The 24,444-nt window shown below is 44.8% G+C and overlaps 1 protein-coding gene and 2 non-coding genes across 3 annotated transcripts in view; all 3 read left to right on the top strand.

Moving 5' to 3' along the window:
- The first annotated feature begins 12,762 nt into the window (after positions 1-12,762).
- The window catches only part of kcng2 (potassium voltage-gated channel, subfamily G, member 2), a 35,230-nt gene continuing 23,548 nt past the window's right edge, over positions 12,763-24,444 (top strand). Inside the window, exon 1 of the mRNA XM_033975691.2 lies at positions 12,763-13,287. The gene's annotated coding sequence lies outside the window, so the exon portion shown is untranslated. The remainder of the gene's footprint in view (positions 13,288-24,444) is intronic.
- trnak-cuu (transfer RNA lysine (anticodon CUU)) lies at positions 15,512-15,584 on the top strand. The gene has a single exon. It is a non-coding gene; the product is annotated as a tRNA-Lys (tRNA).
- On the top strand, positions 16,125-16,197 carry trnak-cuu (transfer RNA lysine (anticodon CUU)). The gene has a single exon. It is a non-coding gene; the product is annotated as a tRNA-Lys (tRNA).

Raw genomic sequence — 24,444 nt, forward strand, 5'->3', positions numbered from 1 at the left:
ATCCACACGTTTGATTGACAGGTCTTCTCTCACTCGGGGTCCGGGTGTCGGACATGTTGGACGCTCCGTGGACGTGATGAGTGACCTTCAGATGATTGACAGCTGAGGTGAGGTCCAGGGTGGACCATGTGAGTCTGTGAAGAGGTCAAAGGTCAAAGGAGGAGCTCGGATGAATCTCAATGACCGTCCAGGAGGTCGCCCATAGACCCCAGACCCATTATAAAAACTCCTTTAACGACACGTGTGGATCTGCTCATCTCCGTGGAGTTTACCTTTGTTTGGAATGTTCCACAATGTGGCATTTACGTTATCTTGATTTTGTAGTTTTTATTTCTCAAAAATTGCCCCATTATTACTTTAATTTAACCCATCCATCCTCCTCCTCTTCTCTGGGGCAGGGCCTCGGGGGCAGAGTTTAAGCAGAGACCCCCCCCTCAGCCCCGGGACAGAGACAAGACTGAGACGAGACACTGTCTGTTGTATGAAGGTCCCGCCAGGTCCCGCCAGGTGCTGGGTTCTGTCTTGGGGCGGTGCAGGTCCAGGTGGAGGGAGGTGATCAGAGCAGAGACATCAAAGTGTGTCCAGAGAACAGACATCTGTGCAACAGCTGTGACCCGAGATAGAGGAGGAGGAGGAGGTTGACCCGATTTTCTTCTGTGGAGGTGAGGCAAATTTCAATATCGTAGCAGGAGCGACGTCGAGGAAAGAAGGACCTGATTTGTCTGTTATTAATGTTCAGATCTGGATTTACAGACACAAAAGTGAAATAAAAACCCCAGGATCATGTAGAGGGTTAATACGAACATTTAAGACCAGAATGAGTCTGAAGCAGCAGACAGAGAGAGGAGACAGGGGGGACAGAGGGGAGACACAGAGGGGACAGAGGACACAGAGGGGACATATAGAGGACACAGAGGGGACACGCAGAAGAGACAGAGGACACACAGAGGAGACACAGCAGCTTTTCTATTTTTAATACAAAGTGAATCACAGTCGCTGGAGCCAGAAGTGCTGCCCCCTCTGTGTGTGTGACTGTGTGTGTGACGGGGTGTGTGTCTGTGTGTGTGACTGTGTGTGTGACTGTGTGTGTGTCTGTGGGGGGGTGTGTGTGACGGGGTGGGGGTGCGTGTGTGTGACTGTGTGGGGGTGTGTCTGTGTGTGTGACTGTGTGTGTGTCTGTGGGTGTGTGTGTGACCGTGTGGGGGTGTGTGTGACGGGGTGTGTCTGTGTGTGACGGTGTGTGTCTGTGTGTGACCGTGTGTGACTGTGTGTGACGGTGTGTGTCTGTGTGTGCGTCTGTATATGTCTGTGTGTGACTGTGTGTGACTGTGTGTGTCTGTATATGTCTGTATATGTCTGTATATGTCTGTATATGTCTGTATATGTCTGTATATGTCTGTATATGTCTGTATATGTCTGTATATGTCTGTGTGTGTCTGTGTGTCATGTGTTGTGTGTTCTGTGTTCAGAGCAGTGTGACTTCAGACTCAAAGGAGCCTGTATGTTGATCTAATGTGTGTGTTCTGGTCTGTGTGTTCTGGTCTGTGTGTTCTGGTCTGTGTGTGTTCTGGTCTGTGTGTTTTGGTTCTGTGTGTTCTGGTCCTGTGTGTGTTCTGGTCTGTGTGTTCTGGTCTATGTGTGTTCTGGTCTGTGTGTTCTGGTCTGTGTGTTTTGGTCCTGTGTGTGTTCTGGTCCTGTGTGTGTTCTGGTCCTGTGTGTGTTCTGGTCTGTGTGTTCTGGTCCTGTGTGTGTTCTGGTCTGTGTATTCTGGTCTGTGTGTGTTCTGATCCTGTGTGTGTTCTGGTCTGTGTGTTTTGGTTCTGTGTGTTCTGGTCCTGTGTGTGTTCTGGTCTGTGTGTTCTGGTCTATGTGTGTTCTGGTCTATGTGTGTTCTGGTCTGTGTGTTCTGGTCTGTGTGTTTTGGTCCTGTGTGTGTTCTGGTCCTGTGTGTGTTCTGGTCTGTGTGTTCTGGTCCTGTGTGTGTTCTGGTCTGTGTATTCTGGTCTGTGTGTGTTCTGATCCTGTGTGTGTTCTGGTCTGTGTGTGTTCTGGTCTGTGTGTGTTCTGGTCTGTGTGTGTTCTGGTCCTGTGTGTGTTCTGGTCTGTGTGTGTTCTGGTCTGTGTGTGTTCTGGTCTGTGTGTTTTGGTCCTGTGTGTGTTCTGGTCCTGTGTGTGTTCTGGTCTGTGTGTTCTGGTCCTGTGTGTGTTCTGGTCTGTGTATTCTGGTCTGTGTGTGTTCTGATCCTGTGTGTGTTCTGATCCTGTGTGTGTTCTGGTCCTGTGTGTGTTCTGGTCTGTGTGTGTTCTGGTCTGTGTGTGTTTTGGTCCTGTGTGTGTTCTGGTCTGTGTGTTCTGGTCCTGTGTGTGTTCTGGTCTGTGTATTCTGGTCTGTGTGTGTTCTGGTCCTGTGTGTGTTCTGGTCCTGTGTGTGTTCTGGTCCTGTGTGTGTTCTGGTCTGTGTGTGTTTTGGTCCTGTGTGTGTTTTGGTCCTGTGTGTGTTCTGGTCCTGTGTGTGTTCTGGTCCTGTGTGTGTTCTGGTCTGTGTATTCTGGTCTGTGTGTGTTTTGGTCCTGTGTGTGTTCTGGTCCTGTGTGTGTTCTGGTCTGTGTGTGTTCTGGGGTGTGTGTGTCAGATCAGAGAAATGAGAAATTATGAATGAAATCTGAGGAAGACGCTCCAGGTCCATATGCTCCTTTAAACTGAGGGTGGAAGGAGCACTGTCCACTCCTCTGTCCACTCCTCTGTCCTCCCCTCGTCCACTCCTCATCCACTCCTCTGTCCACTCCTCTGTCCACTCCTTGGTCAGTAGCAGCTGTTTCTACGTCATGTCACATTTTCTCTGCAGTGAGTCAAAGGTTTTTCCTGAAATAAAAAATGAGAGCGGTCAGAGCGGCCAGAGGGGTCAGAGCGGTCAGAGGGGTCAGAGCGGTCAGAGCGGTCAGAGGGGTCAGAGTGGTCAGAGTGGTCAGAGGGTTCTGACTTAATACATTTAATAAATACGTTTAATACATTTACACTGAGCTGTTAACGTCTTCATTGTTTATTTTGTTCGGGTTTCTCCACAGACCTGAACTTGACGTGGTGGAGTCTCCATGGAAACAGGTGAGTTTGATGTCATACTGCGGAACATTTCAGGCAAAGCAATAACATCTCCATGGAGACGGGCAGGTGGCAGGCTCAGCGAGGCCCAGCGAGGCCCAGCGAGGCCCAGTGAGGCCCAGCGGTCCCTCTGCTCCTTTGAGACACATCTGGAAACAAAATGAATCCAATCACACAAATAAACGGCGCCTCCACAAGGTCACGGAGGGGTCAGCTCATCCTGACCACAGCCACCGCCGACTGTACGAGCGAACGATGGATACACTTTTTAAAGGTTCACTATGTAACTTTTCAGGTGGAATCTGCCACCTGTTCGTCTCTGTGGAGACGATTGTGGATTCAATTCATTTATTTTTGTAACGCCCAAAATCACAACAACAGTTGTCTCGAAGGGCGTTCATGTTTTGGTTGATGGGGGAAACCGGAGTACCCGGAGGAAACCCATCCAGACACGAGGAGAAACATGAAAAACTCCACACAGAAAGGCCTGGGCGACCCGGGGATCAACCAAACCTTCTGCTGTGAGACATGAGCCACTCAGCCACCGAGATATACACACAAAAACACAACAACACACAAAAACAAAACAACACACAAAAACAAACAACACACAAAAACAAACAACACACAAAAACAAAACAACACACAAAAACAAACAACACACAAAAACAACACACAAAAACAAAAGAACACACAAAAACAAAACAACACACAAAAACAAAACAACACAAAAAAACAAAACAACACACAAAAACAAACAACACACAAAAACAAACAACACACAAAAACAAAACAACACACAAAAACAAACAACACACAAAAACAAACAACACACAAAAACAAACAACACACAAAAACAAAACAACACACAAAAACAAAACAGGAAAAATCGGCCGGGCGAGGAGGAGGAAGACCAGATGAGGAGGCGAGGAGGAGGGCCAGGCGAGGAGGAGGAGAGGGTCCAGCTGTCATCGGGGCATCTGAAAGAGATACACTCCACAGGGGGAGTGGGACAGGGGACAACATGTGAATAGCATTGCTGATGAGAAAATAGGACAAATTAGAGGATAGTGCTCAGGTTGCCATACTTCCCCCAGCTAGTTACTCCTACTGCAGCCTCTTATCCCGGGTTTTATCACCTGCGTGTCTCCATGGAGACAGATTTTATAACACACTGAAAATTCTAAATACAAAACTATTAACATCTCCATGGAGACGAGCACGTGTTGGACCTTTTACCAGAAAAGTTCCAGTGTAACTTTAACCTGAACCTGGAAAACCCAGTTTGTTTTCTGTTTTTATTAATAATTTTATGTTTTGTGATAATTTTAATTCCACTCATTTGTATTTTTTATTTCCTCTTTTTCTGAGTGGAGCCTCTGAGACTTCAGACGTTTTTGACTCTTTTTCAAACACATCAGTCTCATCCAGAGACTCAAGTGATTTGCTCAAAGGCACAATGTCATGTCCAGCCTTTATGTTCAGACGTCTCTGCTCCTCACAGCGTCTGTCTCAAACCCTTTCAGATGACTTCACCTCATGTCCCTCGTCCTTCTGTCTCCGTCGCATGCTGGGAGTGGGGGGTGGGTCCTTTGTCTCTGAGACGGGTCTAAATGTGGCGTCGTGATGGACGTCCTGGTCCTCGCTCAGGACACTGTTTTATGATCTGTCTCCTGCCGCCGGGGACACGTGAGACAGATGTTCCACAGACGCCATGAATCCTCACGGCCTCATGTGGCACCGAGCCGGGCCAGAGTGAAGGACCGAAATGAGGACTGAAACGAGGACCAAAACGAGGACCAAAACGAGGACCAAAGAGACTGAAGCTGCAATACACTGTAAAATAAATGCAGCTTTATTTTATTGAAAAACGTGTTTGGAAAGTGAATCCCTCAGTGTCATGAAGCAGCTGCAGTTTTCTTTAAAAACAAAATAAAACCTCATCTCATGTCTCCAAACACTTCCTTTTGGCTCAGTTTACTTTGCCAAACTCTTGTACCTGGATAATGTGGCGCTCAACACAGCACTTTAGAACTCGTGCAATACACACAACACTTTAAAAGTTGTAGTAACCCTCCTGAGTTTATGTTTTTGACTTGGCTTCTGTCCTGCCCTGTGTGTATTTGACTGTATTTTGTTTATCTGGTGTTTTATGTTAAATGTGACCATCAGCCTGTCCAGGGACGACAGATGGAAACAGCCTGTGGCTAAAATCTGCACATTTACATATGTGTCTTATGTTCATTAATATGCACTGTCCCTTTTCTAAATAAATAAATAAATAAAGGGGGCGTGGCGCGATGGCGTCAGGTCATAGGGTCATGTTTAAAATAAACTTTATCAAACATAAACACCGGCCGCGGACGGGAATATTCATTTGTATGAAAAATTATAAAATTTGAAGCTGTGTGGCGTCACAGTCACTTCTTGGTCTGATCAGGAGCTCGTTCCAAAGTTTCGGTTCTGTGACAGAAAAGGTCTTGTGGACTTTGGTTTGGAGACGTGAGGAACACGCAGGAAGTTCTGAGGCCGACCTGAGGCCAACCTGAGGCCGACCTGAGGCCGACCTGAGGCCCGAGAGCCTGAGGACTAACGAGAGCTTTAGAAACAACAATCACTTATTTTTGTTTTGACAGAAAGAATCTCATTTAACACATTTAGCAACAAAGTGTTATTTTCATCATCTCTGTTACAGCAGACCTCGCCTTTCACGTTCTCCGCTAACGAAACATCAGAAAAACATTCACTTTTCATTTTTGTCCAGTTTCTTTTGATAAAACATTCGTTCAAAGCCCAAAACAATGCTCGTTACGGTCTGTTTTCTGCTAACTCGTCTCATTAGCAGCGCGTTGCTAACAGAGCCGTATGTGTTTGTGATGTCGGTTTTAGCGCCGCGTCTGTCAGTCTGGCGTTTATGAAGACGTCAAAATGTCTCTGCTCTTCGTCTGTGATGCTGCAGGAGTTTCTTTGAGTTCAGTTTGATTCTGAGGCGTTTGTCTCGTCTCTGCTGTGATTCAGGAGACGACTCGACTTTTCAGATGTTCCAGTGTCTTTGTTTTAAATGTTTTAAATGTTTTTAAAGGTGTAAATGTGGCTGAACGTGGGACCAGGATAAACAGAAGCTGCTTTTTGTGGAGTCTGCAGTGAGATTCTCGTTTACTTTCACATTTTCTCGGCTCAGCTGCTTTTCACGACTCAAACTCGATGACGTTGCAAAATGTTCTGCTCCAAAAAATACAAACATTGAATTTGTGTCGTTGGAAAAGTCGACTCCAGTTCTGTCCAGATTAAACCGAGGTGTTTGTCCTCTGCATTTGACCCGACCCTCAAACCCGGGTCAGTCTGGGTCAGGACATGCAACCAGGACCTGGGCCTCGTCCGGACGACCTCAGGAGGAGGAGTTTACCCACAATGTATGAAACCCAAAAAGACACAAAGAGAACACACAAACTCCACACAGACACAAAGAGAACACACAAACTCCACACAGACACAAAGAGAACACACAAACTCCACACACAGAGAGAACACGCAAACTCCACACACAGAGAGAACACGCAAACTCCACACACAGAGAGAACACGCAAACTCCACACACAGAGAGAACACGCAAACTCCACACAGACACAGAGAGAACACGCAAACTCCACACAGACACAGAGAGAACACGCAAACTCCACACAGACACAAAGAGAACACACAAACTCCACACAGACACAGAGAGAACACGCAAACTCCACACAGACACAGAGAGAACACGCAAACTCCACACACAGAGAGAACACGCAAACTCCACACAGACACAGAGAGAACACGCAAACTCCACACAGACACAGAGAGAACACGCAAACTCCACACAGACACAGAGAGAACACGCAAACTCCACACAGACACAGAGAGAACACACAAACTCCACACACAGAGAGAACACGCAAACTCCACACACAGAGAGAACACGCAAACTCCACACAGGCACAAAGAGAACACACAAACTCCACACAGACACAGAGAGAACACGCAAACTCCACACAGACACAGAGAGAACACGCAAACTCCACACAGACACAGAGAGAACACGCAAACTCCACACAGACACAGAGAGAACACGCAAACTCCACACAGACACAAAGAGAACACACAAACTCCACACAGACACAGAGAGAACACGCAAACTCCACACAGACACAAAGAGAACACACAAACTCCACACAGACACAAAGAGAACATTTAAACTCACAGAAAGGCCTCGTCCTGGAGTTGACCTCTGTTGCTGTGAGGTCAAAGTGCTTGAGATGGAGATGAACAGTAGACTGTGGTCCTAGCTCCTCTTCTGGTTTCCCTTCTGGTTCTGGTTCTGGCTCTGGTTCCTCTTCTGGTTCTGGTTCTGGCTCCTCTTGGGCTCCTCTTCTGGTTCTGGCTCCTCTTGTGCTCCACTTCTGGCTCCTCTTCTGGTTCTGGCTCCTCTTCTGGTTCTGGCTCCTCTTGGGCTCCTCTTCTGGTTCTGGCTCCTCTTCTGGCTCCTCTTCTGGTTCTGGCTCCTCTTCGTGCCTTTCTCTGATTGGTTCGTTTATCTGTCAATCATTGCAGATGGCAGAGTTCAGACGAGCGTAACCCTGGAGACCGTTGGCGTCTGTGCGTCGGTTCGACTCTGAAGGACAGTTACACGTCTGAAATCGCTCAAGTGTTAAATAACTTTGTGAAGCTGCGGCAGAAGCAGCATAAATCCAGCCTAAGTGGGAGGTTTCTGCTCCGACGGCTCGGCAGGTCTGACATTTCACTGAAAACACTCTTCATTAGTTCTGATTTGTCTGAGGAGGCGACGGCTTAAAGCGCCGTTCACTTCGCTCACGTTGTTTCGGTGCTAAAACCTCGTCTGACTCACTGAACCCACTTCCTGCTCCTGACATTTAAGACAAAGAGTAAAAGCTCCAAAAAGCCACGAAAATGAAACGTGTCGTTTATTCAGCCACAATCCAGCCTCAAAGTCGACACAACGGACTTTTATTATATTAAACATCTACTATTATTATTATTATTATTATTATTATTATTATTATTATTATTATTATTATTATTATTAGCCAAAGGGATGAGTTTGAGAGAAAACGTTTGGAGATTTGTGTCACGTTTGAACAGTTTGTGTGGAGTGAAATGAGGTGTTAGCACCATTGTCCTGTTAGCGCTGAGCTAACACAAATTCTGTTATTAGCCTGTTTAAAGTGTCTGCAGAGCCTCCACAGTCTGATTTAAGCTGCTCTTAGCATTAGCATTAGCATTAGCATTAGCCAAAGACTGAGCAGAACAAGTTAGCAACACAGAACAAACAACACAACTTTACAGACATTTGCCGAGCTTTTCTCAGTTGTGTTACTGTGTTTAAATGTCGGGTCTTAGAGAAAAAATTATTTTGCCCTTTCGGGATCAAAAAGACTCCAAAGAAACTCCCAAAAAAACCTCCAAACTGCAGTAAAAAGTAACATGGACGTTGTTTTAATGAAGGTGAATATCCGTCTTTCAGGTTGTGTCACCTGAAGTCCACACTCTCGTCTTTTACCTTCACGTCACTTCTAAACTGGACTTTTAGTGAGTTGTGGCCTTCGCTGCAGCGTGAGCCTCGAGTCGACCGGAGGAAACGTCAGATGAAGCATTAACACTGAAGCTCGGCTCAGGATCGAGCACAAGGTGAACGTCTCATTACAGCCGTTAGCCTAGCATTAGCTTATTCATCATTTACACAGGTGCAGATCTGTCCTTGAGAATAACGCTGCATTGTGGGTAATCGATGCAGCGCTCGGACGTCTAAGGGGCAGGTTTATATTTAATTGAAAGAGGTTTATGTAAGAACATTATTAAAGATGAGAAACAAACGGCTCACACGGCGACCGCTGGATTTACTGCTCATCTCAACACTTTTTACTTTAATCTGAATAAAAATCAAACATGAAACATCTAGAGCTGAAAACATCAGTGAAACATTTTTAAACTCTTAAAAATGTGAAAAACAGAACATCACTCTGAGCATCATGATTATTCACAGTGATGAGTTTATAAGCACTTTTACTTTTACAACTTTCAGAGACCACAGAACAACTAGGAACCTAACAGTGTACTTCCTGGATATCAGACGATACAGTGAATCAAAGGTAAATGCAGATTGTTGAATGAGAATCATAAGGAAGCAACTGCCAGAGACAGACAACTGTGAAAATGTAGCGACTGAGCAAAGGTCATAGGTCAACATCAGACTGAAGGGGGCGGGGCTAACCCTCATGTTTCAATGGTACAAGTTTATGAAATGAACTGACATTTCTGTATCTTTGAATAAAGAAAAAAACATCTGACCAATGTTAGAGCCCACACCAAAAAGTGAGTCAGTGTGGCTTTAATAAATGAGTGTAGGTAATATCACACAAGAGTGAGTCTGTCCTCTGTAGTGCACACTATCAAGAGTGAGTCTGTCCTCTGTAGTGCACACTATCAAGAGTGAGTCTGTCCTCTGTAGTGCACACGACAAGAGTGAGTCTGTCCTCTGTAGTGTACACGACAAGAGTGAGTCTGTCCTCTGTAGTGCACACTATCAAGAGTGAGTCTGTCCTCTGTAGTGCACACTATCAAGAGTGAGTCTGTCCTCTGTAGTGCACACGACAAGAGTGAGTCTGTCCTCTGTAGTGTATACTATCAAGAGTGAGTCTGTCCTCTGTAGTGCACACCACAAGAGTGAGTCTGTCCTCTGTAGTGCACACTATCAAGAGTGAGTCTGTCCTCTGTAGTGCACACGACAAGAGTGAGTCTGTCCTCTGTAGTGTACACGACAAGAGTGAGTCTGTCCTCTGTAGTGCACACGACAAGAGTGAGTCTGTCCTCTGTAGTGCACACTATCAAGAGTGAGTCTGTCCTCTGTAGTGCACACGACAAGAGTGAGTCTGTCCTCTGTAGTGTACACGACAAGAGTGAGTCTGTCCTCTGTAGTGTATACTATCAAGAGTGAGTCTGTCCTCTGTAGCGCACACTATCAAGAGTGAGTCTGTCCTCTGTAGTGTATACTATCAAGAGTGAGTCTGTCCTCTGTAGTGCACACGACAAGAGTGAGTCTGTCCTCTGTAGTGCACACTATCAAGAGTGAGTCTGTCCTCTGTAGTGCACACTATCAAGAGTGAGTCTGTCCTCTGTAGCGCACACCACAAGAGGGGGGGGCATAAAAAAAAAACCAACAACTTTTACTGTGAAAATCCACCAGAGCCAAACAAAAAAGAAACGAGCCACAGACCAGAACCAGTTCATTCATACAAACAGAAGAGATGAGGTCATGACTGTGTGGACCTCCTCCCTCTGCCTCTCTCCTCCTCTCCTCCTTCTTCTCTCCCTCTGCCTCTCTCCTCCTCTCCTCCTTCTTCTCTCCCTCTGCCTCTCTCCTCCTCTCCTTCCTCTCCTCCTCCCTCTCTCCCTCCCTCCGTCAAACAGCAGACAGCTTCACAACGGCTGAATTAAACATGATTCTTCATACAACAGACTTTCACTTTCCCTCCATCAGGAGTGAACTGAGATCACCTCCAATCTGAGCCACATTAAAGAGCAGAGCAACGGTGTCGGTCAGCTCCAAGAGCAGAGCGACGGTGTCGGTCAGCTCCAAGAGTTTTACCTGGAGATGGAGACAGAGGAAAAGTGGACATTAAAGTGGACATTAGAGTGGACATTAAAGTGTCCTGTGGGGGGAGGGGCTGCTCTTTTGGCTGACGTACTGAGTTTCCTGAGTCCATTATAAACTCCACTTCAGATGAGGTCAGTGCTCGTCTTTTAGTTTTGTAAGTTTAAGTCTCTGGTAGAAGCTGCTCTTCCAAGTTTTTGATGAAACTTATTTGACTCAGAGCTGAACGTCTAAGATTCTGGTGTAAAGTTAAAGAAACATCTGCTATCTTCTGTTTTTAGAATAAACTGTAACATCTGCTGCCCAGAACACACAGAGATGAGGTGTGTGGTCAGAGAGGCGGTCAGTGCGGATTTAAATCAAACTCAGGCTCATGAGAAAAAAAGAGTTTTGCAGAAACAGCGACTGAAGCTTTGAGCTGTTGATCTGGTCGTCTCTGAGTGTCCACTGAGCTCCAGGTCTGACAGAGGGACCACAGTTTTATCTGTATTTACACGGAGATAATGGTATGTACATGCTAATGCTAATGCTAATGCTAATGCTAATTCTGATCATGTGGAGCATTATATATTTACAGTTTGTTTATTTGTTTATTTGATCGAGACAATGTGCAAAAACATTAAAGATGCTTTGCACCAGATTATAACCGAAGCTCATTTCCATCTGTCGTCCCTGAGCAGGTGACAAATAAAATACAATATAAAACCTCTGACTCTCTGTGACTCTGTGACTCTGTGACTCTCTGTGACTCTCTGTGACTCTCTGACTCTCTGTGACTCTCTGTGACTCTCTGTGACTGACTCTTTGTGACTCTCTGTGACTCTCTGTGACTCTCTGACTCTTTGTGACTCTGTGACTCTCTGACTCCTGCTTCATCTCGTGTTTCTTTTTTTCCTTTGAAACAGACACAAATGTGTTTGGACAAAGGCTCGAGATTAACACAGAGATTAACACAGAGATAAACACAGAGATGAACACAGGGAGTAACACAGAGATAAACACAGAGTTTAACACAGAGATTAACACAGGGATTAACACAGATTAACACAGAGATTAACACCGAGATTAACACAGAGTTTAACACAGAGTTTAACACAGAGATTAACACCGAGATTAACACAGAGTTTAACACAGAGTTTAACACAGGGATTAACACAGAGTTTAACACAGAGTTTAACACAGAGTTTAACACAGGGATTAACACAGAGATTAACACACAGATTAACACAGAGTTTAACACAGGGATTAACACAGAGTTTAACACAGAGTTTAACACAGGGATTAACACAGAGTTTAACACAGAGATTAACACAGGGATTAAAACAGAGATTAACACACAGATTAACACAGAGTTTAACACAGGGATTAACACAGACTTTAACACAGAGTTCAACACAGAGATTAACACAGAGTTTAACACAGGGATTAACACAGAGTTTAACACAGAGATTAACACAGGGATTAAAACAGAGATTAACACACAGATTAACACAGAGTTTAACACAGGGATTAACACAGACTTTAACACAGAGTTCAACACAGAGATTAACACAGAGTTTAACACAGAGATTAACACAGAGTTTAACACAGAGGGCGTGAGTGTCTCTGTGTTTATCCAGATTTTACACAGAGTTTATCTAAAGTGCCAAAGGCTCAGTCCTTTTATCTGAATCTCTTTGTTGTTGTAATTTGATACTTTGTTTCTACATTTTGCTCTTTGGTCTCGTCACATAAAGCTTCTTTTGTTCTTTTGTTCTTTTGTTCTTTTGTTCAGGTCTGGAGACACAGATCATGTTTCAGTTTAACACAGAGTCAAACACTGGAGCCGTTTAACCAGAGGGAAAACTGTAATGACGCTTTTATTTTATTTATTTGACTTAAACCTCAGATAATGATGTTTCTGCGCGTGTTTGACCGGATTCTGTCTGAAAATCATCCACAAGAAAAAATATGTTAATTTGTGTCAGTATCGCCTCCCACTGCTCTGTTCATCTGCACAAACCCAACCTCCTCCAGATGGAAGAAGAGAGCGGCCAGAGCAGAGAACACAGGCACAGCGGAGAGGAGAGCGCACACAGAGCACTCCACAGCTCACTCCACAGCTCACTCCACAGCTCACTCCACAGCTCACTCCACAGCTCACTCCACAGCTCACTCCACAGAGCTCAGAGCAGAGCGCACTCCTCCTGGACCGGAGCTTTTTCTGTGTCCAGCAGCGAATAAAACCGCCCACAAAGCGGAGCGCGCACCAGACCGGACCCTCCGCTCCTCTGTGGTCAGGCTCAGCCTCAGCTTCAGCTTCAGCCTCAGCCTCAGCTTCAGCCTCAGCCTCTTCTCTAGACTCTTATAACTTGTGTTTATGCATCGAGGATTTGTTTTGTTGTTTTATTCTTAAATCCAAAGGAGCGACTTCACAAACTCCGCGCGTCCTGCGGTGATTGATGCGCATCAATGTCCCGCAAAATCTGCGCAGAAAACTCAGAGGAATGGACACGCGTGAAGAAGACAGGGACAAGCGCGGGGACAGGAGCTCCACGCACCGGGTGAGTCTGACACAGAGACACAGAGACAAACACAGAGACACAGAGACAAACACAGAGACATAGAGAGACAGAGAGAGACACAGAGACATAGAGAGACACAGAGAGACACAGAGAGACACAGAGACATAGAGAGACACAGAGAGACACAGAGACACAAACACAGAGAGACACAAACACAGAGACACAGAGAGACACAGAGCCGGTCTGATAACGGCTCTTTGTCCGAGAGCTGAAACACAATGAAAAGGAAAATGATTTATCCGAGAAGTTCATAAAATCATGTGTGACACAGAGACACAGGCGTCCTCTGTGAAAAGTTCCGTGTTGTTTTGTTTTGATTCTGAGCAGAGACACTGAGGTGTTAAATGTTTCTGTCCTGAGAGAAAATCAGCAGAGCCTCAGTTTATACAGAGTGAAATAAAATATATTTGATTTATTATTATTATTATTATTATTATTATTACTATTATTATTATTGTTGTTATTATTATTATGTTTATATCAGGAGCTTTTGGTCATGATTCTGCTGAACAAGTGGACGGAGGACTTTCTGTCTGTGTGTGTGTGTCCATGCGTGTGCGTGCGTGTGTGCGTGCGTGTGTGTGTCCTTGTGTGTGTGTGTGGGGGGGGGGGGGTGCGTGTGTGCGTGTCGGGGTGTGTGTGTGTGTCCGTGTGTTTGTGTGTGGGGGTGTCCTTGTGCGTGTCCGTGTGTGCGTGTCCATGTGTGCGTGTGTGTGTGCGTGTGTGTGTGCCCGTGTGTGTGGGGGTGTGTGTGTCGGGGTGTGCGTGCGTATGTGGGGGTGTGCGTGTGTGTGTGTCCATGTTTCATATTTAAATAAGAGCACTTATAAAAGCCTCATAACCTCAGGTCGTGGTTGTTTTTCTGGTCCTACAGGGACAGAACATGAACCTACTGTAGGAAAAACTGTAACTCACTGCACAAAACTGATTAAAGTCACAGTCTGATCTTTTAAACAACAGTAGGGCTGATAATGTTCTGATGGTTTTCTTCTGGTTTGGTTTGAAATAATTTTTATTCCAAATAAAAGGCCTCAGCTCCGTCACATGAAGCCACAGCTACATGTCACATGGAAATAAAGAGGTTAAAAACATATGACGTAACAGCCTACGTCAGGAAACATGAAGCAGCTACTAACATCAGCGCAACAGCAAAGACTTAACTGTCTGTGAATCATGGGGCTTTTTACTGCTGGGTCTTATTTGCAGCAGAAACGTTTGATTCGTCCTGTGTTCAGCCTGAGGGAGTGTCCGTGGAGTGTCCGTGGAGTGTCCATGGAGTGTCCGTGGAGTGTCCGTGGAGTGTCCATGGAGTGTCCGTGGAGTGTCCGTGGAGTGTCCGTGGAGTGTCCATGGAGTGTCCGTGGAGTGTTTGTGGGAGTGTGGGAGTGTTTGTGGGAGTGTTCATGGGGAGTGTTCCTTGGAGTGTTTGTGGGAGTGTTCCTTGGAGTGTTTGTGGGAGTGGCTTTTGCTTTTGTAAAAGCAGAGTCCTGTTGGTAGCAGCTCACTCAGATTCAACTCTTCTGTCAAACATCAGCACTGGGCCTGTTTCAGAATAAATAACAGAGTCGACTGAAAGTACAACATTCATCTTTTTGTGCTGATGGATGTGTTAAAAAGTCAAATGTTAAAATAATGGTACATAACAGAGAGGGAAAACAGCCAAATACAACGGTATGAGGTCAAAGGGCAGGGGACATATGTCCTACTTTAGCAAGACATGTCCCCACATCCAAACAAACTCATATGTCTCTGAAGAGAGGAGCTAATGACTCAAACTATAAACAGCTTCTGTTTACAGTTTCTGTTTGTGACATTGGTCTATTGAGCTACACTAAGTGACCACTGTGCCTAGTTAGTGTAATCATTCAAGTCCCTAATGGCTGCTCTCACATCTGTTACCATACTGGCTTTGGGTCTGAGGATGAAGTTATAGATGAGGGATGGATATAAGGAAGGATTGTCTTCCCTAACAAAAATATCTTCTTTAACTCTCCTCTCCAAACCATTTCTCTTCTCTGACCTCACTCTCTTCAGAGGAGAGGTCAGTGTCTGTGAGATGTAGATGAACAGCAGACTGTGTCCTGAGCTGCTCTCTCAGTGTTGGTTCATTCTCTTATGGAGCGTCTATTTAGTTTCTCCAATACAGAAGTGTCTGTGTCTGTCAGTTGAGTTTCATACCGGTCGTGGCCACCAGAGGCAGTATGCCCGGCTAGCTCAGTCGGTAGAGCATGAGACTCTTAATCTCAGGGTCGTGGGTTCGAGCCCCACGTTGGGCGCAGGAATTTTGACCAAGATATTCAAATTAATACAATTCTCCATGTTATAAGACATTAGTAAATAATAGTAAAAAAAAAGTAAATTCAAATCTGTCAACTGGACAAGAAGTCGGAGCGAAGATGTTTCATCCAAACCTCTTCTTCAGTTGTGCTCAGATCAGTCAGTCTGCTGGACTCATATCTGCAGAGAGGAGCTCACAGGGTTTTACTGTGGATCAGACCTGGACGACTGAGGGACACAGACGTTACTAAATAATATAATCACATAAAAGGGGTTAATGACGTTGATTTAATCAAAAACTGATACAAATACCTCAGTGGTTGAGAAGCTGAAGTACAATTTCAAGAACTTTTACCAGGTATATATTAGATTCTTTGTTTTAGATTTCATTTGTTGAGCATGAAAACTAATTATAAAATTATTAAATAACAAAAAGTACTGTAATATTTGTATAGCAAATAAAAAAACATTTCAAAACATTATTATTATACGATTATTTATTCAATTTATTATTTATCTAAGAATTGCCCCAGAAGCAGGCCCGGCTAGCTCAGTCGGTAGAGCATGAGACTCTTAATCTCAGGGTCGTGGGTTCGAGCCCCACGTTGGGCGCAGGAATTTTGACCAAGATATTCTATTATATTTTGAGCAAGACATCTTCAATCCTCTAAAGTGAGAGTGTCCATTAAGGGCTCATTAAACTGAGCCTGTAAACAAACAGGTGTTAGCTTCAGTGTCGTTAGCTCCTCCTTTAGACAGATATAAGGCAGTGTCCAGCAGTAATCTGACCAGAACTCAAGAAGTGTCTTGGACGAGCAGCCGAACGTCTTCAGTCCTACAACCATTTCTCCAGTGACAGATTATTTTTTTACTCTGGATCAGACCTGACGAACTCACAGACGTCATTATAGTTAATGACTCTTGTGGATCTGGACCTGCCCTTCCCTCACCTGTCTGGATGACCCCCACCGTACGGTGGATAAGCCTCACTCTGACCCTGGCTCTTCGTTGAGCGGCTCTGGCTCTTGGTTGAGCGACTCTGGCTCTTCGTTGAGCGACTCTGGCTCTTGGCTCCCTCCTTCACTGTGGTTCTCCTTGAGGTTTCTCTTTTTCTGTGTTTGTTTGAGTTTTTCCTTCAGGAGGAGGGTCTGAGGACAGGGGGCGCTGTGGGACAGTGCAGGAGGAGGGTCTGAGGACAGGGGGCGCTGTGGGACACTTCTCCATTTGTTTGTCTATTTCTATTTCATTGTTAATTTTCTAACTTTCTGTTGGTTGAATCATTTCTCACTTTCGGCCCACAGAGGCGACACTTCTGTGATTTTGGGCTTTACGCAAAAAATTGAATTGACTCTTTCCTTTGTAACGTCGTTACAGTGAATGACTTTTATTAACACAGTTTTTATTAACACAGTTATTAACACTGTTATTAACAGTTATTTGGGGGAGTAATGTTTAACTGTAGCCCATGAGATTGTGAAGGATCTTTCCCCTCGCTCTTTACACTTTTACAGAAAACACAGTAAAAACATAATGATCCCACAGTCAATGTTTTTAAGTGAAACTCCCATAGAGCACCTTTAATAGAGCACCTTTAATACAGCACCTTTAATACAGCATCTTTAATACAGCACCTTTAATACAGCACCTTTAATAGAGCACCTTTAATACAGCATCTTTAATACAGCACCTTTAATAGAGCACCTTTAATACAGCATCTTTAATACAGCACCTTTAATACAGCACCTTTAATACAGCACCTTTAATAGAGCACCTTTAATACAGCACCTTTAATACAGCACCTTTAATACAGCACCTTTAATACAGCACCTTTAATAGAGCACCTTTAATACAGCACCTTTAATACAGCGCCTTTAATAGAGCGCCTTTAATAGAGCACCTTTAATAGAGCACCTTTAATAGAGCACCTTTAATAGAGCACCTTTAATACAGCACCTTTAATAGAGCACCTTTAATAGAGCACCTTTAATAGAGCACCTTTAATACAGCACCTTTAATACAGCACCTTTAATACAGCACCTTTAATAGAGCACCTTTAATAGAGCACCTTTAATGCAGCGCCTTTAATACAGCGCCTTTAATACAGCACCTTTAATAGAGCACCTTTAATACAGCACCTTTAATAGAGCACCTTTAATACAGCACCTTTAATACAGCACCTTTAATAGAGCACCTTTAATAGAGCACCTTTAATAGAGCACCTTTAATACAGCACCTTTAATACAGCACCTTTAATAGAGCGCCTTTAATACAGCACCTTTAATACAGCACCTTTAATAGAGCGCCTTTAATACAGCACCTTTAATAGAGCGCCTTTAATACAGCACCTTTAATAGAGCGCCTTTAATACAGCACCTTTAATAGAGCACCTTTAATACAGCACTTTTAATACAGCACCTTTAATACAGCACTTTTAATACAGCACCTTTAATGCAGCGCCTTTAATAGAGCACCTTTAATAGAGCACCTTTAATAGAGCACCTTTAATAGAGCACCTTTAATAGAGCGCCTTTAATACAGCACCTTTAATAGAGCATCTTTAAATGTGTTTGTTAATCATGGCCGCGCTCATGAGGTCAACAAACCCTGTGCTAACACGAGTGCTCTCAGTGCTGACCCTCTGGGGCTTCACATCGCGCCGAGTCTCTGTCTGATTATTGCTTTTCAAGAGTGAACCTGCCTCCATTATGAAATCATCCCAATTATAAACGGTTTTATAATCCCCCAGACAAATGCAAACAGACCTGTTAGCTAACGTTTAAAGAGTGAGCTAACGTTCAAAGAGTGAGCTAACGTTTAAAGAGTGAGCTAACGTTCAAAGAGTGAGCTAACATTCAAAGAGTGAGCTAACATTCAAAGAGTGAGCTAACGTTCAAAGAGTGAGCTAACGTTCAAAGAGTGAGCTAACGTTCAAAGAGTGAGCTAATGTTCAAAGAGTGAGCTAACGTTCAAAGTGAGCTAACGTTCAAAGAGTGAGCTAACGTTCAAAGTGAGCTAACGTTCAAAGAGTGAGCTAACGTTCAAAGTGAGCTAACGTTCAAAGAGTGAGCTAACGTTCAAAGAGTGAGCTAATGTTCAAAGAGTGAGATAACATTCAACGAGTGAGCTAACGTTCAAAGAGTGAGCTAATGTTTAAAGAGTGAGCTAACGTTCAACGAGTGAGCTAACGTTCAGAGTGAGCTAACGTTCAAAGAGTGAGCTAACGTTCAAAGAGTGAGATAACGTTCAAAGAGTGAGCTAATGTTTAAAGAGTGAGCTAACATTCAAAGAGTGAGCTAACGTTCAAAGAGTGAGCTAATGTTCAAAGAGTGAGCTAACGTTCAACGAGTGAGCTAACGTTCAGAGTGAGCTAACGTTCAAAGAGTGAGATAACGTTCAAAGAGTGAGCTAACGTTCAGAGTGAGCTAACGTTCAACGAGTGAGCTAACATTCAGAGTGAGCTAACGTTCAAAGAGTGAGCTAACGTTCCACGAGTGAGCTAATATTTAAAGAGTGAGCTAACGTTCCACGAGTGAGCTAATGTTTAAAGAGTGAGCTAACGTTCAGAGTGAACTAACGTTCAAAGAGTGCGATAACGTTCAACGAGTGAGCTAACGTTCAGAGTGAGCTAATGTTCAAAGAGCGAGCTAATGTTTAAAGAGTGAGCTAACGTTCCACGAGTGAGCTAATATTTAAAGAGTGAGCTAACGTTCAGAGTGAACTAACGTTCAAAGAGTGAGCTAACGTTCAAAGAGTGAGCTAACATTCAGAGTGAGCTAACATTCAAAGAGTGAGCTAGCGTTCAAAGAGTGAGCTAACGTTCAAAGAGTGAGCTAACGTTCAGAGTGAGCTAACGTTCAGAGTGAGCTAACGTTCAGAGTGAGCTAACGTTCAAAGAGTGAGCTAGCGTTCAAAGAGTGAGCTAACGTTCAGAGTGAGCTAACGTTCAAAGAGTGAGCTAACGTTCAAAGAGTGAGCTAACGTTTAAAGAGTGAGCTAACGTTCAAAGAGTGAGCTAACGTTCAACGAGTGAGCTAATGTTCAAAGAGTGAGCTAACGTTCAACGAGTGAGCTAATGTTCAAAGAGTGAGCTAATCTTTAAAGAGTGAGCTAACGTTGCCTGCTTGTCTCCACGGTGACAAGCAGGCGACACCCCCAAGTCGAGTTACAGGTCAGTTCAGTGAAGAGGCGATGAAGGCTCCGTGTTTTTCTCTTTGTGTTGAAAGAGTCTGAGTGGACGTGGGCGGCACAGCGGCACAATTATGCAAATGACACAAGGAGGCTGAGGTGGAGCAGAGGGCAGCATAAAGGTGGGACAAGGGGGACAGGGGGTACAGGGAGGACAGGGGCACAGGTGGGACAGGGGCACAGGGGGGACAGGGGGGCACAGGGGGGACAGGGGCACAGGGGGGACAGGGGGGCACAGGTGGGACAGGGGGGCACAGGTGGGACGGGGGGCACAGGGGGGACAGGGGGCACCGGGCGTCACAGACAGTCCCCTTTGAAACAACAAGGAAGAAACCTGGACTTTCTCTTTGTCTTCTACAGCTCAAGAGGGATGAGTTACACCAGAACTTTAAAGAACAGTAAAGATGAATAGCATAAAAATAGAAAAAAAGAAAAAAAGAGCAGATGAAAGGGCAGACCTCCTCCAGACTCTGACCTTTCTCACTCCGCTCACTGTGACGGTGAAGTGTGTTTAGGTTTGATGTGGACTATACATCGTCTCTGTAAAGGGAAACGTGGACTTTGTCTCTCCTCCCCGGAGAAATGATCACGTCCCCCAGGAGGAGGCCCCGGAGGAGGACACGCTGGAGGGACTGTGTGTCTCGGCTGGTCTGGGGACGCCTTGAGGTCCCGCTGGAGGACGTGTCTGGGGTGAGGGAAGTCTGGGAGTCCCTGCTTAGACTGCTGCCCCCGTGACCCGGCCCTGGAGAAGATGAAGAAAATGGATGGATGACATTTACTCTGCCCTTAAAATTTAGCTGAGTCTTTCCCTCTGATATTAAACTGTGTGATATTAAACTGTGTGATATTAAACTGTGTGATATTAAACTCATCTGTAGCTGTAGCTGAGGTCTGGGGGTGAACTTCGTCGTAACTCGCTGCCCGTTGGCGCAGAGGCCAGTGCGACCCATCTGACCTCCATCACACTCCTCTTTCATATTAGTGCGGCGGGTGAAGGGTTTTGCCTGTGGACACGACAAATGAACTTGGCCCGAGCGGAAATTAAACTTCTGGCCATCGCATTGGTGGATGAGACTCTCCTCTCCACAGATCTGACCACCCTCTGGGACAAACTGGATCAGTGGACGAGCGCAGGGCTGTCGTCTGGAGTCAGAAGTGGCATTTTTCATTCATTCATTTTTCATCATTAAAAACGGAGGATCCAGACAACGACAGAAAAAAGATGTGCAGATGTTTTTGGTCTAAAGAAACATTCAGTTCAAGCCTAAACCTAAAGAAATAACATGGTTGTGGTGGAGAGAGGTTTGGAGAGGCTGAGGTGGCTGAGGAGTCTGCTGCTCCAGTGGATGAATGGTGTAAGAAGTCACTGGTTTAGGGACATGAAGAATAAAAAATAAATAACATTTTCCTAAAAAGACTTCACGACTTTGAAGTTCCAGTGAGAACAAGCAAACTCCACACAGACACAGGGAGAACACGCAAACTCCACAGACACAGGGAGAACGTGCAAACTCCACACAGACACAGGGAGAACATGCAAACTCCACACAGACACAGGGAGATGGATGGGTTTCCTCCGGGTACTCCGGTTTCCCCCATCAACCAAAACATGAACTCCCTTCAGACAACTGTTGTTGTGATTTTGGGCGTTACAAAAATAAATGAATTGAATTGAATGTTGTGTGTTCTGGGACATGTTGTGTGTTCTGGGACATGTTGTGTGTCCTGGGACATGTTGTGTGTTCTGGGACATGTTGTGTGTTCTGGGACATGTTGTGTGTCCTGGGACATGTTGTGTGTTCTGGGACATGTTGTGTGTTCTGGGACATGTTGTGTGTTCTGGGACATGTTGTGTGTTCTGGGACATGTTGTGTACTGACGGCGCCCTCTGTTGGTCTGGAGCTGCATAATCACGACTTTATTTGAGGCTTGAAAACGAGTGGTTTTGATTCTGGCAGGAGGAGTTATGCTCATGGCCTCTGCCCGTATAATATATAATATTTATAATATAAATAAGGTTTTTCTATTAAGTGTTGTGGATTTTTTATTCATTTATTCATTGCCAACCAGGAAGTTGTTTATTTGTTTGAACTGACGTCTGTAAATTCAAACATGTAAAGAATGTGGACGAGTCGCAGCAAAGACAAACATGACGTCCTTTGTGTTTTACTGTTTGGGAGAAAATGGGGACAGTGGGTTTATCTGTGAATTATTCAATTATGAAGTATTTAATAAGCCCTCCAACCAGAGGATTACCAGTTCAAATCCTTAAACTTCAGTCTCGTGACATAAAGCACTTTGCCCATATTTCCCGCTCCAGTGATAATAATGGAGCCAGAATCGTTTTAACATCGAGTCTTTGGTTTTCTGCAAACTCACTTTCAGCTGTTAGTGAATAAATAATGTAGCTAAAAATCTGATGTAGAGCTGAGCTGAACAAAACCTCGAGTTCAGTCACACAAACTGTGGCTTTACTGTGGATGAAACTACAGCTGCATCAGACCACACTTAACTGTGATTGGTCAAATCCACCTGTCACTCAGAGAAGACGACCAATAGGATGAGTTTGTGTTTGTGTTAAACAGAGAAATCCCAGATCGTAAATATCACAGAAACAGCAGATTTAACAAATGTCCAAGGAACAGATGCAGTTTGTAAAGTGGACGTCCATAAAACTGTTTGTCCATCAGCTTCAAAGGCCTTTTTTTTACAGAGTATGAACGTGCAGTGTCGTGCGTCCTGATTGGCTGTTGGACTGTAGACCATTGTCCATCAGTCTCCTCCGTGCCGTGTCTCCTGTCCAGTACAGAATGTGTTCAGACAAATTTACATAAACATTGGATCTCAGTGTGACTCTGAAGTGCTGTACGTTTGCAATTTGTTTTCTCCCCGACAAAACCGATGTCGATGAAACGTTCTGCACCGACAAAGACACGAAAAGATTGAGAAAAACCCTGACCATCGCAGAAAAAGTTGTACTTCTGGACACGCTGGAGGAAGGTAGAAGTTACGTGGCTGTAGGGGGCGACATTATGGAATAAATGCATCTTCAGTTCGTTATAAAGACGGAGGATCTTTCATTCTATAATACTGTACTTATTTTTTTAAATCTACGAAGGTTTGAACTTTAAGAGAAATGTGAGAAAATTGTGTGTTATTTTTAGAACATGTCCCTCGAGATAAACCAGGGACCACTGTAAACCATAGACTCTGTTTATGAATAAAACAGATATGATCACCTCTGCAAAACATTCAACTTAGTTCTTTTTCTCTTTTCTGATCATCTTTTATCTGCACCTCACGCAGACACCCCATTCCCCCGGGCCCCCCGCCCCATTGGGCCCCCCACTGGGCCCCCCACTGGGCCCCCCCTCACTCTTCTATTAGCGAAGGAACGCACCATTAGCTCAGGTCAACAGTCGCTTTGAGAAATATTCAGACCTGATTTTTATTGTGAAATTCGTTCTCGTGGAGCTATTTTCAGAGCCACCGCCCCAGAGCCACCGCCCCAGAGCCACCGCCTCAGAGCCACCGCCCCAGAGCCACCGCCTCAGGGCCACCGCCTCAGAGCCACCGCCCCAGAGCCACCGACTCAGACTCAGCGGGTTTTTCTTCTATATTAAACCCTCGGTGGAGGTATTTCCATGTGGCCATGTTAAATAAAACACACACGTCAAAGCTCGTAAAGACTCAGGGCTTCACTGTGTGAAGGATCTGAAACAGGGATGGGCAAAGTACAGCCCAGGGGCCACATACGGCCCGTTGGGCTTATTAATCTGGCCCGACAAACGTGACGCTGCACTTCAGCTACTCCAACCCTGTTACTCTTTTATTCTCTTATTGTCCCTTCTGCTAAAATGAGCTCATCAAAGAAAAGAAAAGTGGACAGTGTTTAAGACACAGTGGACAACAAAATAGTTTTTTAAATAATTCATTTCGGAAAAATTTGCACAATGAGCGTTGCATTTTCCTGCTCCATGTGACTGTATTTACAAATATAATACAAATATACATCCTGGCCCCGCCCCTCCGTCAAATATCAGGAACAGCATCTCGAAGACATTTGAGGGACAGTGGCTCGGTCAGTAGAGCGTTTCCCCCTGACCCTGAGGTTGGCTGTTCAAATCCAGCTCTGGACATAAACATTGTTGGTCGAGTGGTCAGACTGACTGACCGCAGGCTGGTGGGGTCATTCCAGCTCCCACAGGTGAATGCTGCTGCAGGGAGAACCAGAACGGCCTTTAAAGATATGAACGTGTTTTTATACTTGTTATTACTATTATCGACGGCTCTGTAAAGTCTTTTATAAAGATCGTTTTTACGACGTTCACGGTCGTTATGTAAACAGCAGCAGTGATTGACGGCTCAGGTTTGTTTCACGTTAAAATCCTCGTGTTCCCACAGAGCAGAGAGAAGAACCAGAATAATATTAGATCTGTACGCATCATTAGCATTAGCGTCATTAGCATACACGCGTCGTTAAAGTACATTTGTCGTTAGTGTACATGCGTGGTTAGCATACATGCGTGGTTAGCATACATGTGTCATTAGCACACATGCGTCGTTAGCGTACATGCATCGTTATCGTACATGCGTCGTTAGCGTACATGCGTCGTTAGCGTACATGCGTCGTTAGCGTACATGCGTCGTTAGCGTACATGCGTCGTTAGCGTA

This window comes from Periophthalmus magnuspinnatus, chromosome 11 (genome assembly GCF_009829125.3).
Source record: "Periophthalmus magnuspinnatus isolate fPerMag1 chromosome 11, fPerMag1.2.pri, whole genome shotgun sequence".
NCBI lineage: Eukaryota > Metazoa > Chordata > Actinopteri > Gobiiformes > Gobiidae > Periophthalmus > Periophthalmus magnuspinnatus.